The sequence below is a fragment of the Gossypium arboreum genome, chromosome 6 (assembly GCF_025698485.1).
Source record: "Gossypium arboreum isolate Shixiya-1 chromosome 6, ASM2569848v2, whole genome shotgun sequence".
NCBI lineage: Eukaryota > Viridiplantae > Streptophyta > Magnoliopsida > Malvales > Malvaceae > Gossypium > Gossypium arboreum.
In genome coordinates, this window is record NC_069075.1 from 77,559,281 (window position 1) to 77,571,781 (window position 12,501).

The following is a 12,501-nucleotide window of genomic DNA, read 5'->3' on the forward strand; positions in this document are numbered from 1 at the left end:
GATCGAAGTGACTCGTGTGGTCACAGGGGTCGATCGCGTCCTCGCCTAGAAAAGCCCAAACGCCTCTAGACCGGCTCGCATCATCTCGAAATCTCTTCGATGCTTGTTGAAGAGACTTTCCGAGGACCTCTTTCGAATTGTCCGGTTCCACATCGCTTTTTGTTTCTCCTTTCTAAGCTCTTCGGCTTTACAAGCTCGCTCAACAAGTACTACGAACTCGTATCTCGAGGATGCCAACAAACATCCTTATATCATCATTCAGCCCATCCTCGGCGTTTACACATAACACTTGGACGAAATGCATTCTCGCTGCACGGCTAAGCCTCACAAATTTTCGTTCAGTAGTCGGTAATCGACATCGAACCTTGCTTAAGATCAAGGAATTCCCTCCGCTTTTGGTCGATGAATCTCGATGATATACTTTTTTCGAACTCGGTTTGAAAGAATTCCCAAGTCACTTGCTCTCTAGGCACCACGTAAGTCGAGTACTCCACCAATAGTAGGCGGACTCGCGTAGCAAGGAGATGGTACACTTTAAGCACTCATCGGGTGTACAGATAGCTCATCAAGCACCCGGATAGTGTTATCTAACCAAAATTCAGCTCGCTTCGGCATCATCATCATCCGTAGCCTTAAATTCAGTGGCCCCATGTTTTCGAATCCTATCGATCGGGGCTTACTTGACCTTATTTGGTCATCACCGGAGGTATTGTAGGTGCGGGGTTGCATTTGGCGGGAATGGAGGTTGTGGAACAGCCGTGTTGGTTCGAATGTATTGATTAAACCATTCGTTCATCACACTATAAAAGGCTTGCCTAGCCTCGTCATTAGGATTGCTGGCCATAGGTTGAGAGTCCGCTGGCACTGCCCCTTGCGCGGAGCAGCGCCACACTCTCCACATCATCAGCTATCGCTTCGGTTGGGATCGGGATCCATTGCTATAAACAAACACAAAGTCAAATTCTCAGAAATCACCACACTATCGATTCATCATTTAATGGCATGTATAGCTAGACCCCAAACACATCACGCTAGTCCTAGAATCGACTAAACCGTGGCTCTGATACCAATAAAATTGTAACACCCCGAACCCGAGACCATCGCCGTTATCGGACACGAGGGGTTAACAAGCCAAGTTCACTTGTTTTGCCCATCCATTTGACATTTCCAGTCAGGCTGGAAATGCTGCGTCACTGTCGCCTTAAAATCATATCTCGAGTTTCAAAACTCGAAACTGGTTTTGTAAATTTTCCTGAATTTAGACTCATATATCCATCCATGGATTTATTTCTAGAATTTTTGGTCGGGCCAATTGGTACAGTTTATTAGTTAAAGTCACCCATGTTACAGGGATCGACTGCTCTGACCTTCGCGCGGTATAACTTGAATATCTCTCTGTACAGGGCTTTAATGCTGGTGCCATTTGTTTCTAATGAAACTAGACTCAAAATGGAATCTGTACATATAAGGTATGTCTCCTAATTCTTTTTGGATAATTTATAGTAAATTTTTAAAGTTGCGACAGGGAACCCAGAAACCGTTCTGGCCCTGTCTCACAATAGCTTTAATATCTCTTAACATGTAACTCCTATGACCATTTCGTTTCTTCCATCTAAAAATAGACTCATCAAGGTTCATTTACATAGCTTATTCACTATTTAATTCCATTCCTACGAATTTTTGTGATTTTTCATATTCACGTCACTGCAGCTGGCAGCATCTGTTTTTAAGGTAGGTCTTACCTATTTGGTAGTCTCCATGAACCAACTAGTCTTGCCATACATAGGTTCATATATGATCATTTTAACCATGCCAATGGCTGATCATATGACCAACATTCCCATTTCCAAGCCATAGCCACATCATGACACCAAATATATACATACAAACCACAATTAGTCTAAGTCGATACTTCACTTTTACGAGCCATTTTCGCATGGCCGTATATATATACATCACAACATATTCAACCAACAAGGGTAGTCCTATACATGCCATTTCAAAGTTCAACCAAAATTTATACCAAAATAGAGGCGTGGATAGTGTGGATGACTTCGACTTTATTGATCCCGAATCTGATTGCTATCGATCAAATCTATAAAACAGAGAGCCAAAGTAACGGGTAAGCATTTTTTATGCTTAGTAAGTCTCAAGGAATATAATCAGCTCTAATTACAGCAATACATTCACATAGCCAAATGCATCATTTCATTAATACACGTTCTTACTTCACACTTCATCATTATATACTTTCACAAAGTATCAATCAATTCAATAACTGAAATTCATTAGTCGATTGAGCGAATGTTGCTCAAACATGTCGACTTTCCAATGCACATATAACGTACCTTATCCTTTGGGCTTTTCGAGTGTACTAATTGAATTCATTACAGCAACCAACACTCACCTCCAGCCCAAGATTCTTCGAATATAACCGGATATAATCACGCACAAATGCCTTCGTCTTAGCCCGGATAGAATAACTCGCATACGAATGCCTTCGGTCTTAGCCCGGATATAGCCACTAGCACAATTGCCTTCGGTCTTAACCGGATATAATTTCCAGCATAATTGTCTTCGGGCTTAGCCCGGATATCATTCAATTTCTCATGTACACATACATCAATAATCATTGGACATACATATTTCATTTTCGTTACTAAGGCTCAAACGCACATGTATTCACAAGCATATTCGCCGGGACTTAGCCCGGTATCATTCAATTTCTCATACACACATAAATCAATAATCATACACATTCATACTTCATCTCACATAATTCAAGTAAGGTCACTTCTTGAGGACTTACCTCGGATGTTGTCGAACGGCTTTTTCGGCTATTCGATCACCTTTTCCTTCCCTTGTCCAATTGTGGCCCTCTTAGCTCTTGAGCTAATTCAAACAAATTCAATTTATTAAAACCTCATTGTGCTTGCTTATGGCGAATATGACAAGGAGTTTAAATGGTCATATGGCCACTCTTTAGCTTGAATACACAATGGTCATGCACATTTTATACTACATCAAGCAATTCAATACAATTTATTTGAGCATCAAGGAAAAGCTAAGGCCTTCAATAGGCTACCCAAGGTCGAATATTCATGTACATGTTGAGGTCAATTTTGCACTTAATACCTCACAAAAACAGCATGCATTTTACTAGTTAATGCTTTGCACATTGTGGCCCAAAACTTATAATATAGCATCAAGCACTTATATGTGTGCTAGGCGAATTGTGCTTGCAATTTCACAAGCATTCTTCCACATCTTCTTCTTTAAACCAATATATTCATCACTTACTTCATAGCCAAAACATCATGTGCAAACATATATATACAATATGAGCATGGCGAATTTCAAGGTGTCCATAGCCATCCAAAATACAAATTTTAACTAACATGCAAGAAGCATGAACCATGCTCATGAATGCATCATGGCGAATATGACAATCATGCTCCATTCAACTTCAATCATGGTTAAACACAAAAGAAAACTCAAAATCTTACTCAAGAGTAGACAATCCATCATTGCATGCATCATCATCAAGCTTCACACTTAGCATGCAATGGCTTTATCACCATAACAACTTTGGCCAAATACCATTTCCATGGCATAACAAGGATTTGAGCCATGGCTAACATGCACATCAAATTAGCAACCAAACCATGCATGAAACTCCCAACACAACCTCATACATACCTTAATCTTGATGCAAACTTAGCCAAATCTCCTTCTAGATCTCTTCTAAACAAAGGAAATGAAGCAAAAATCCTTCTTCCTCTTAGTATTTTCGGCCAAAAGGAGAGAGCAAGCATGAACAAATTTTTTGTTTTCTCTTCTTGGTTGCACGGCAATGGGGGGATGCTACTCTCACACACATTTTTTTTTTTTTTCTCACCCATGCTTAGTTGTTTATTATTTCTAACATCATCCATTAGTAAAGCATGTTGGGAACATGTTCCCTTGCCCATAACCTTGTCATGGCCGCCACTCCTCCTTAGGAAGGGATTATTTGACATGCAGCTCCACCTTTTGTTAACATGTACTAACAAGCCATTTAAAATTAGCCTATCATATTTCACCATGTTTCACTTTGATCCCTATTTAATACTTTCTCATACAAATGGGTAAAATTAGAGAATGAAATTTCCACATATGCATGCACACACATAGTAAGCATAGAATATAACAATTAATTATTTTATGACTCGGTTTAGTGGTCCCAAACCACATTCCTATAGGGTCTATTTTGGGTGTCACACTACCAATTAAGCAAGGAATTGTAAAACTCCCTGGATCTTTCAATTTGTTAGGTAGCTTATTCTTTAGAATAGTTGAGCAGACTGCATTGAATTCCACATGCGATGTAGCGTCTAATTTCCTATTATTTCTCAGAAGTTCTTTTAAGAATTTTGCCGAGTTGGGCATCTGCGAAAGAACTTCAATAAAGGGTAAGTTAATATGAAATTTCTTTAAGAGTTTAACAAACTTACCGAATTGTTCTTCTGTTTTGTCTTTTGCCATCGCTTTAGGATATGGCATACGAGGTTCATGATTCATACTTACCTGTTCGCGATCATTATTGTTTACCTCTTCTCGTCCTTTGTTCATAGCATTGTTTTGCTGTATTTCTGGCTCGGGTGCAATGAGTCTGTCCTTATTTTGAGTGCTAATTGCATTGAGGTGTTCCCTTCGATTAGGTTCAGTATTACTTGGTAAGCTACCTTGTGGTCGTTCGGAGATTAGTTTGGACAACTGGCCTATCTGAGTTTCGAGTCCTTGGATCGATGCTTGTTGATTCTTAAGTGCTGTCTCTGTATTTTGGAAATAGGTTTCTGACACCGAGATGAATTTAGAAAGCATCACTTCAAGGTTTCTTCTCTTATTGATAAGGTGGCTATCAAAAACCCTGAGGATTTTGTGGCTTTTGATTCCCTTGACCACCCCAGGAGAAATTTGGGTGGTTCCTCCAACCTGCATTATAGGTATTACTGTATGGGTTATTTTGAGATCTAAAGTTATTGTTACCCATATATTTGACTTGTTCTTCTTCAGTTGTAGGATTGAAGGATTGGTATTCTGTATGCACACCTCCTCCGCTTGAGTCACACCTCATTACTAGATGTACCTGCGTAGAACCAAGAAAACTATCAATCTTTTTATTGAGAAGTTCTACCAGATTAGAGAGCATGGTGACTGAATCGATGTTATAGACGCCGGCTGTTTTCATTGGCTTTGTCCTCATAACTTGTAACACCCCGAACCCGAGGCCATCGCCGGTGTCGGACACGAGGGGTTAACAAGCCAAGTTCACTTGTTTTGCCCATCCATTTGACATTTCCAGTCAGGCTGGAAAACTGCGTCACTGTCGCCTTAAAAATCATATCTCGAGTTTCAAAACTCGGAAACTGGTTTCGTAAATTTTCCCTGAATTTAGACTCATATATCCATCCATGTATTTATTTCTAGAATTTTTGGTCCGGCCAATTGGTACAGTTTATTGGTTAAAGTCACCCATATTACAGGGACCGACTGCTCTGACCTTCTCGCGGTATAACTTGAATATCTCTCTGTACAGGGATTTAATGCTGGTGCCGTTTCTTTCTAATGAAACTAGACTCAAAATGGAATCTGTACATATAAGGTATGTCTCCTAATTCTTTTTGGATAATTTATAGTAAATTTTTAAAGTTGCGACAGGGAACCCAGAAACCGTTCTGGCCCTGTCTCACAATAGCTTTAATATCTCTTAACATGTAACTCCTATGACCATTTCGTTTCTTCCATATGAAAATAGACTCATCAAGGTTCATTTACATAGCTTATTAACTATTTAATTCCATTCCTACGAATTTTGGTGATTTTTCACATTCACGTCACTGCAGCTGGCAGCATCTGTTTTTAAGGTAGGTCTTACCTTTTTGGTAGTCTCCATGAACCAACTAGTCTTGCCATACATAGGTTCATATATGATCATTTTAACCATGCCAATGGCTGATCATATGACCAACATTCCATTAATACACATTCTTACTTCACACTTCATCATTATATACTTTCACAAAGTATCAATCAATTCAATAACTGAAATTCATTAGTCGATTGAGCGAATGTTGCTCAAACATGTCGACTTTCCAATGCACATATAACGTACCTTATCCTTTGGGCTTTTCGAGTGTACTAATTGAATTCATTACAGCAACCAACACTCACCTCCAGCCCAAGATTCTTCGAATATAACCGGATATAATCACGTGCACAAATGCCTTCGGTCTTAGCCCGGATAGAATAACTCGCATTTAATGCCTTGGTCTTAGCCCGGATATAGCCACTAGCACAATTGCCTTGGTCTTAACCCGGATATAATTTCCAGCATAATTGTCTTCGGCTTAGCCCGGATATCATTCAATTTCTCATGTACACATACATCAATAATCATTGGACATACATATTTCATTTTCACATACTAAGGCTCAAACGCACATGTATTCACAAGCATATTCGCCTTGGGACTTAGCCGGGTATCATTCAATTTCTCATACACACATAAATCAATAATCATACACATTCATACTTCATCTCACATAATTCAAGTAAGGTCACTTCTTGAGGACTTACCTCGGATGTTGTCGAACGGCTTTTTCGGCTATTCGATCACCTTTTCCTTCCCTTGTCCAATTGTGGCCCTCTTAGCTCTTGAGCTAATTCAAACAAATTCAATTTACTAAAACCTCATTGTGCTTGCTTATGGCGAATATGACAAGGAGTTTAAATGGTCATATGGCCACTCTTTAGCTTGAATACACAATGGTCATGCACATTTTATACTACATCAAGCAATTCAATACAATTTATTTGAGCATCAAGGAAAAGCTAAGGCCTTCAATAGGCTACCCAAGGCCGAATATTCATGTACATGTTGAGGTCAATTTTGCACTTAATACCTCACAAAACAGCATGCATTTTACTAGTTAATGCTTTGCACATTGTGGCCCAAAACTTATAATATAGCATCAAGCACTTATATGTGTGCTAGGTCAATTGTGCTTGCAATTTCACAAGCATTCTTCCACATCTTCTTCTTTAAACCAATATATTCATCACTTACTTCATAGCCAAAACATCATGTGCAAACATATATATACAATATGAGCATGGCGAATTTCAAGGTGTCCATAGCCATCCAAAAATACAAATTTTAACTAACATGCAAGAAGCATGAACCATGCTCATGAATGCATCATGGCGAATATGACAATCATGCTCCATTCAACTTCAATCATGGTTAAACACAAAAGAAAACTCAAAATCTTACTCAAGAGTAGACAATCCATCATTGCATGCATCATCATCAAGCTTCACACTTAGCATGCAATGGCTTTATCACCATAACAACTTTGGCCAAATACCATTTCCATGGCATAACAAGGATTTGAGCCATGGCTAACATGCACATCAAATTAGCAACCAAACCATGCATGAAACTCCCAACACAACCTCATACATACCTTAATCTTGATGCAAACTTAGCCAAATCTCCTTCTAGATCTCTTCTAAACAAAGGAAATGAAGCAAAATCCTTCTTCCTCTTAGTATTTTCGGCCAAAAGGGAGAGAGCAAGCATGAACAAATTTTTTGTTTTCTCTTCTTGGTTGCACGGCAATGGGGGATGCTACTCTCTCACACACATTTTTTTTTTTTTCTCACCCATGCTTAGTTGTTTATTATTTCTAACATCATCCATTAGTAAAGCATGTTGGGAACATGTTCCTTGCCCATAACCTTGTCATGGCCGGCCACTCCTCCTTAGGAAGGGGATTATTTGACATGCAGCTCCACCTTTTTGTTAACATGTACTAACAAGCCATTTAAAATTAGCCTATCATATTTCACCATGTTTCACTTTGATCCCTATTTAATACTTTCTCATACAAATGGGTAAAATTAGAGAATGAAATTTCCACATATGCATGCACACACATAGTAAGCATAGAATATAACAATTAATTATTTTATGACTCGGTTTAGTGGTCCCGAAACCACATTCCGGCTAGGGTCTATTTTGGGCTGTCACACTACCAATTAAGCAAGGAATTGTAAAACTCCCTGGATCTTTCAATTTGTTAGGTAGCTTATTCTTTAGAATAGTTGAGCAGACTGCATTGAATTCCACATGCGATGTAGCGTCTAATTTCCTATTATTTCTCAGAAGTTCTTTTAAGAATTTTGCCGAGTTGGGCATCTGCGAAAGAACTTCAATAAAGGGTAAGTTAATATGAAATTTCTTTAAGAGTTTAACAAACTTACCGAATTGTTCTTCTGTTTTGTCTTTTGCCATCGCTTTAGGATATGGCATACGAGGTTCATGATTCATACTTACCTGTTCGCGATCATTATTGTTTACCTCTTCTCGTCCTTTGTTCATAGCATTGTTTTGCTGTATTTCGGCTCGGTGCAATGAGTCTGTCCTTATTTTGAGTCCTAATTGCATTGAGGTGTTCCTTCGATTAGGTTCGAGATTACTTGGTAAGCTACCTTGTGGTCGTTTCGAGATTAGTTTGGACAACTGGCCTATCTCGAGTTTTGAGTCCTTGGATCGATGCTTGTTGATTCTTAAGTGCTGTCTCTGTATTTTGGAAATAGGTTTCGACACGAGATGAATTTAGAAAGCATCACTTCAAGGTTTCTTCTCTTATTGATAAGGTGGCTATCAAAACCCCGAGGATTTTGTGGCTTTTGATTCCCTTGACCACCCAGGAGAAATTTGGGTGGTTCCTCCAACTCGCATTATAGGTATTCTTGTATGGGTTATTTTGAGATCTAAAGTTATTGTTACCCATATAGTTGACTTGTTCTTCTTCAGTTGTAGGATTGAAGGATTGGTATTCTGTATGCACACCTCCTCCGCTTGAGTCACACCTCATTACTAGATGTACCTGCGTAGAACCAAGAAAACTATCAATCTTTTTATTGAGAAGTTCTACCAGATTAGAGAGCATGGTGACTGAATCGATGTTATAGACGCCGGCTGTTTTCATTGGCTTTGTCCTCATAACTTGTAACACCCGAACCCGAGGCCATCGCCGGTTATCGGACACGAGGGGTTAACAAGCCAAGTTCACTTGTTTTGCCCATCCATTTGACATTTCCAGTCAGGCTGGAAAACTGCGTCACTGTCGCCTTAAAAATCATATCTCGAGTTTCAAAACTCGGAAACTGGTTTCGTAAATTTTCCCTGAATTTAGACTCATATATCCATCCATGTATTTATTTCTAGAATTTTTGGTCCGGCCAATTGGTACAGTTTATTGGTTAAAGTCACCCATATTACAGGGACCGACTGCTCTGACCTTCGCGCGGTATAACTTGAATATCTCTCTGTACAGGGATTTAATGCTGGTGCCGTTTCTTTCTAATGAAACTAGACTCAAAATGGAATCTTTACATATAAGGTATGTCTCCTAATTCTTTTTGGATAATTTATAGTAAATTTTTAAAGTTGCGACAGGGAACCCAGAAACCGTTCTGGCCCTGTCTCACAATAGCTTTAATATCTCTTAACATGTAACTCCTATGACCATTTCGTTTCTTCCATATGAAAATAGACTCATCAAGGTTCATTTACACAGCTTATTCACTATTTAATTCCATTCCTACGAATTTTGGTGATTTTCACATTCACGTCACTGCAGCTGGCAGCATCTGTTTTAAGGTAGGTCTTACCTTTTGGTAGTCTCCATGAACCAACTAGTCTTGCCATACATAGGTTCATATATGATCATTTTAACCATGCCAATGGCTGATCATATGACCAACATTCCATTAATACACATTCTTACTTCACACTTCATCATTATATACTTTCACAAAGTATCAATCAATTCAATAACTGAAATTCATTAGTCGATTGAGCGAATGTTGCTCAAACATGTCGACTTTCCAATGCACATATAACGTACCTTATCCTTTGGGCTTTTCGAGTGTACTAATTGAATTCATTACAGCAACCAACACTCACCTCCAGCCCAAGATTCTTCGGAATATAACCGGATATAATCACGTGCACAAATGCCTTCGGGTCTTAGCCCGGATAGAATAACTCGCACGAATGCCTTCGGGTCTTAGCCCGATATAGCCACTAGCACAATTGCCTTCGGTCTTAACCGGATATAATTTCCAGCATAATTGTCTTCGGGGCTTAGCCCGAATATCATTCAATTTCTCATGCACACATACATCAATAATCATTGGACATACATATTTCATTTTCGTTACTAAGGCTCAAACGCACATATATTCACAAGCATATTCGCCTTCGGGACTTAGCCCGGGTATCATTCAATTTCTCATACACACATAAATCAATAATCATACACATCCATACTTCATCTCACATAATTCAAGTAAGGTCACTTCTTGAGGACTTACCTCGGATGTTGTCGAACGGCTTTTTCGGTTACTCGATCACCTTTTCCTTCCCCTTGTCCAATTGTGGCCCTCTTAGCTCTTGAGCTAATTCAAACAAATTCAATTTATTAAAACCTCATTGTGCTTGCTTATGGCGAATATGACAAGGAGTTTAAATGGTCATATGGCCACTCTTTAGCTTGAATACACAATGGTCATGCACATTTTATACTACATCAAGCAATTCAATACAATTTATTTGAGCATCAAGGAAAGGCTAAGGCCTTCAATAGGCTACCCAAGGCCGAATATTCATGTACATGTTGAGGCCAATTTTGCACTTAATACCTCACAAAACAGCATGCATTTTACTAGTTAATGCTTTGCACATTGTGGCCCAAAACTTATAATATAGCATCAAGCACTTATATGTGTGCTAGGCGAATTGTGCTTGCAATTTCACAAGCATTCTTCCACATCTTCTTCTTTAAACCAATATATTCATCACTTACTTCATAGCCAAAACATCATGTGCAAACATATATATACAATATGAGCATGGCGAATTTCAAGGTGTCCATAGCCATCCAAAATACAAATTTTAACTAACATGCAAGAAGCATGAACCATGCTCATGAATGCATCATGGCCGAATATGACAATCATGCTCCATTCAACTTCAATCATGGTTGAACACAAAAAGAAAACTCAAAATCTTACTCAAGAGTAGACAATCCATCATTGCATGCATCATCATCAAGCTTCACACTTGGCATGCAATGGCTTTATCACCATAACAACTTTGGCCAAATACCATTTCCATGGCATAACAAAGATTTGAGCCATGGCTAACATGCACATCAAGTTAGCAACCAAAACATGCATGAAACTCCTAACACAACCTCATACATACCTTAATCTTGATGCCAATTTAGCCAAATCACCTTCTAGATCTCTTCTAAACCAAGCATGAAGCAAAATCCTCTTTCTTCCCCTTATGATTTTCGCCAAAAAGGATGAGAAAGGATGAACACAACAAAATTTTTTCTTCCCTCTTTCTCAACTCACGGCAAGGGGGGATTACCACACTCACACACATTTTTTTTCATTTTTTATCACCCATACACCTTTGTTTATTATTTCACCCTAATGCACCAACAAAACATGTTTCATGACATGTTTAGCCCATCCTCCTTGTCATGGCCGCCACCACCTATAAAAGGGGGAATTTGACATGCAAGTCCTTTATTTTGCATGCATGCTTTAATTAGTCATCACACATTTCCCCATCATACTTTCAAAGTTCACTACTAGGTCCTTTCTAGTGAAATTCACCTTTATAACACTAAACCAATCATCAAAAAATGTCATACATGAATACACACATATTATAGGCATCGAAATAAATTTTAAATTATTTTTATGCCTCGGTTTTGTGGTCCCGAGACCACCTTCCGACTAGGGTCAATTTTGGGCTGTCACATAACTTGCCACTGATAGTTGTTCAGTGACATCTCCTCTATGAATTCATAGGCGTCTTCCGGTGTTTTATTGTTGATGGTTCCGCCAGCAGCTGCGTCAATCATTTGTCTTGTCAAAGGATTCACACTATTGTAGAACGTTTGAACTTGCAACCAAAGCAGTAACCCATGGTGAGGGTACCTTCTCAGTAAGTCCTTGTATCTCTCCCATGCATCGTAAAGTGTTTCTAAATCCATCTGCACAAAAGAAGAGATATGATTACGTAATTTAGCCATTTTAGCTGGCGGAAAATACTTTACTAAAAATTTCTCGGTCATTTGTTCCCAAGTAGTGATAGATCCTCGTGGCAATGAGTTCAACCACTGTTTGGCTTTGTTTCTCAATGAAAAGGGAAATAACCGTATACGAATGGCATCATAAGAAACGCCATTGATTTTGAATGTATCGTAAAATTCAAGAAAATTCGCCAAGTGCGTGTTGGGATCCTCATCCTGCAAACCATCAAACTGAACAAACTGTTGTATCATCTGAATTGTGTTAGGTTTTACTTGAAATTATTTGCAAAGAATAGCGTGCCTAACTATACTAGACTCGGCCTCATTATGTAAGGTT

At 38.9% G+C, this 12,501-nt stretch overlaps 1 non-coding gene across 1 annotated transcript; it reads left to right on the forward strand.

Moving 5' to 3' along the window:
• The first annotated feature begins 12,051 nt into the window (after window positions 1-12,051).
• Window positions 12,052-12,158, forward strand: LOC128294289 (small nucleolar RNA R71). The gene has a single exon (XR_008284603.1). It is a non-coding gene; the product is annotated as a small nucleolar RNA R71 (small nucleolar RNA).
• The last annotated feature ends 343 nt before the right edge of the window (window positions 12,159-12,501 follow it).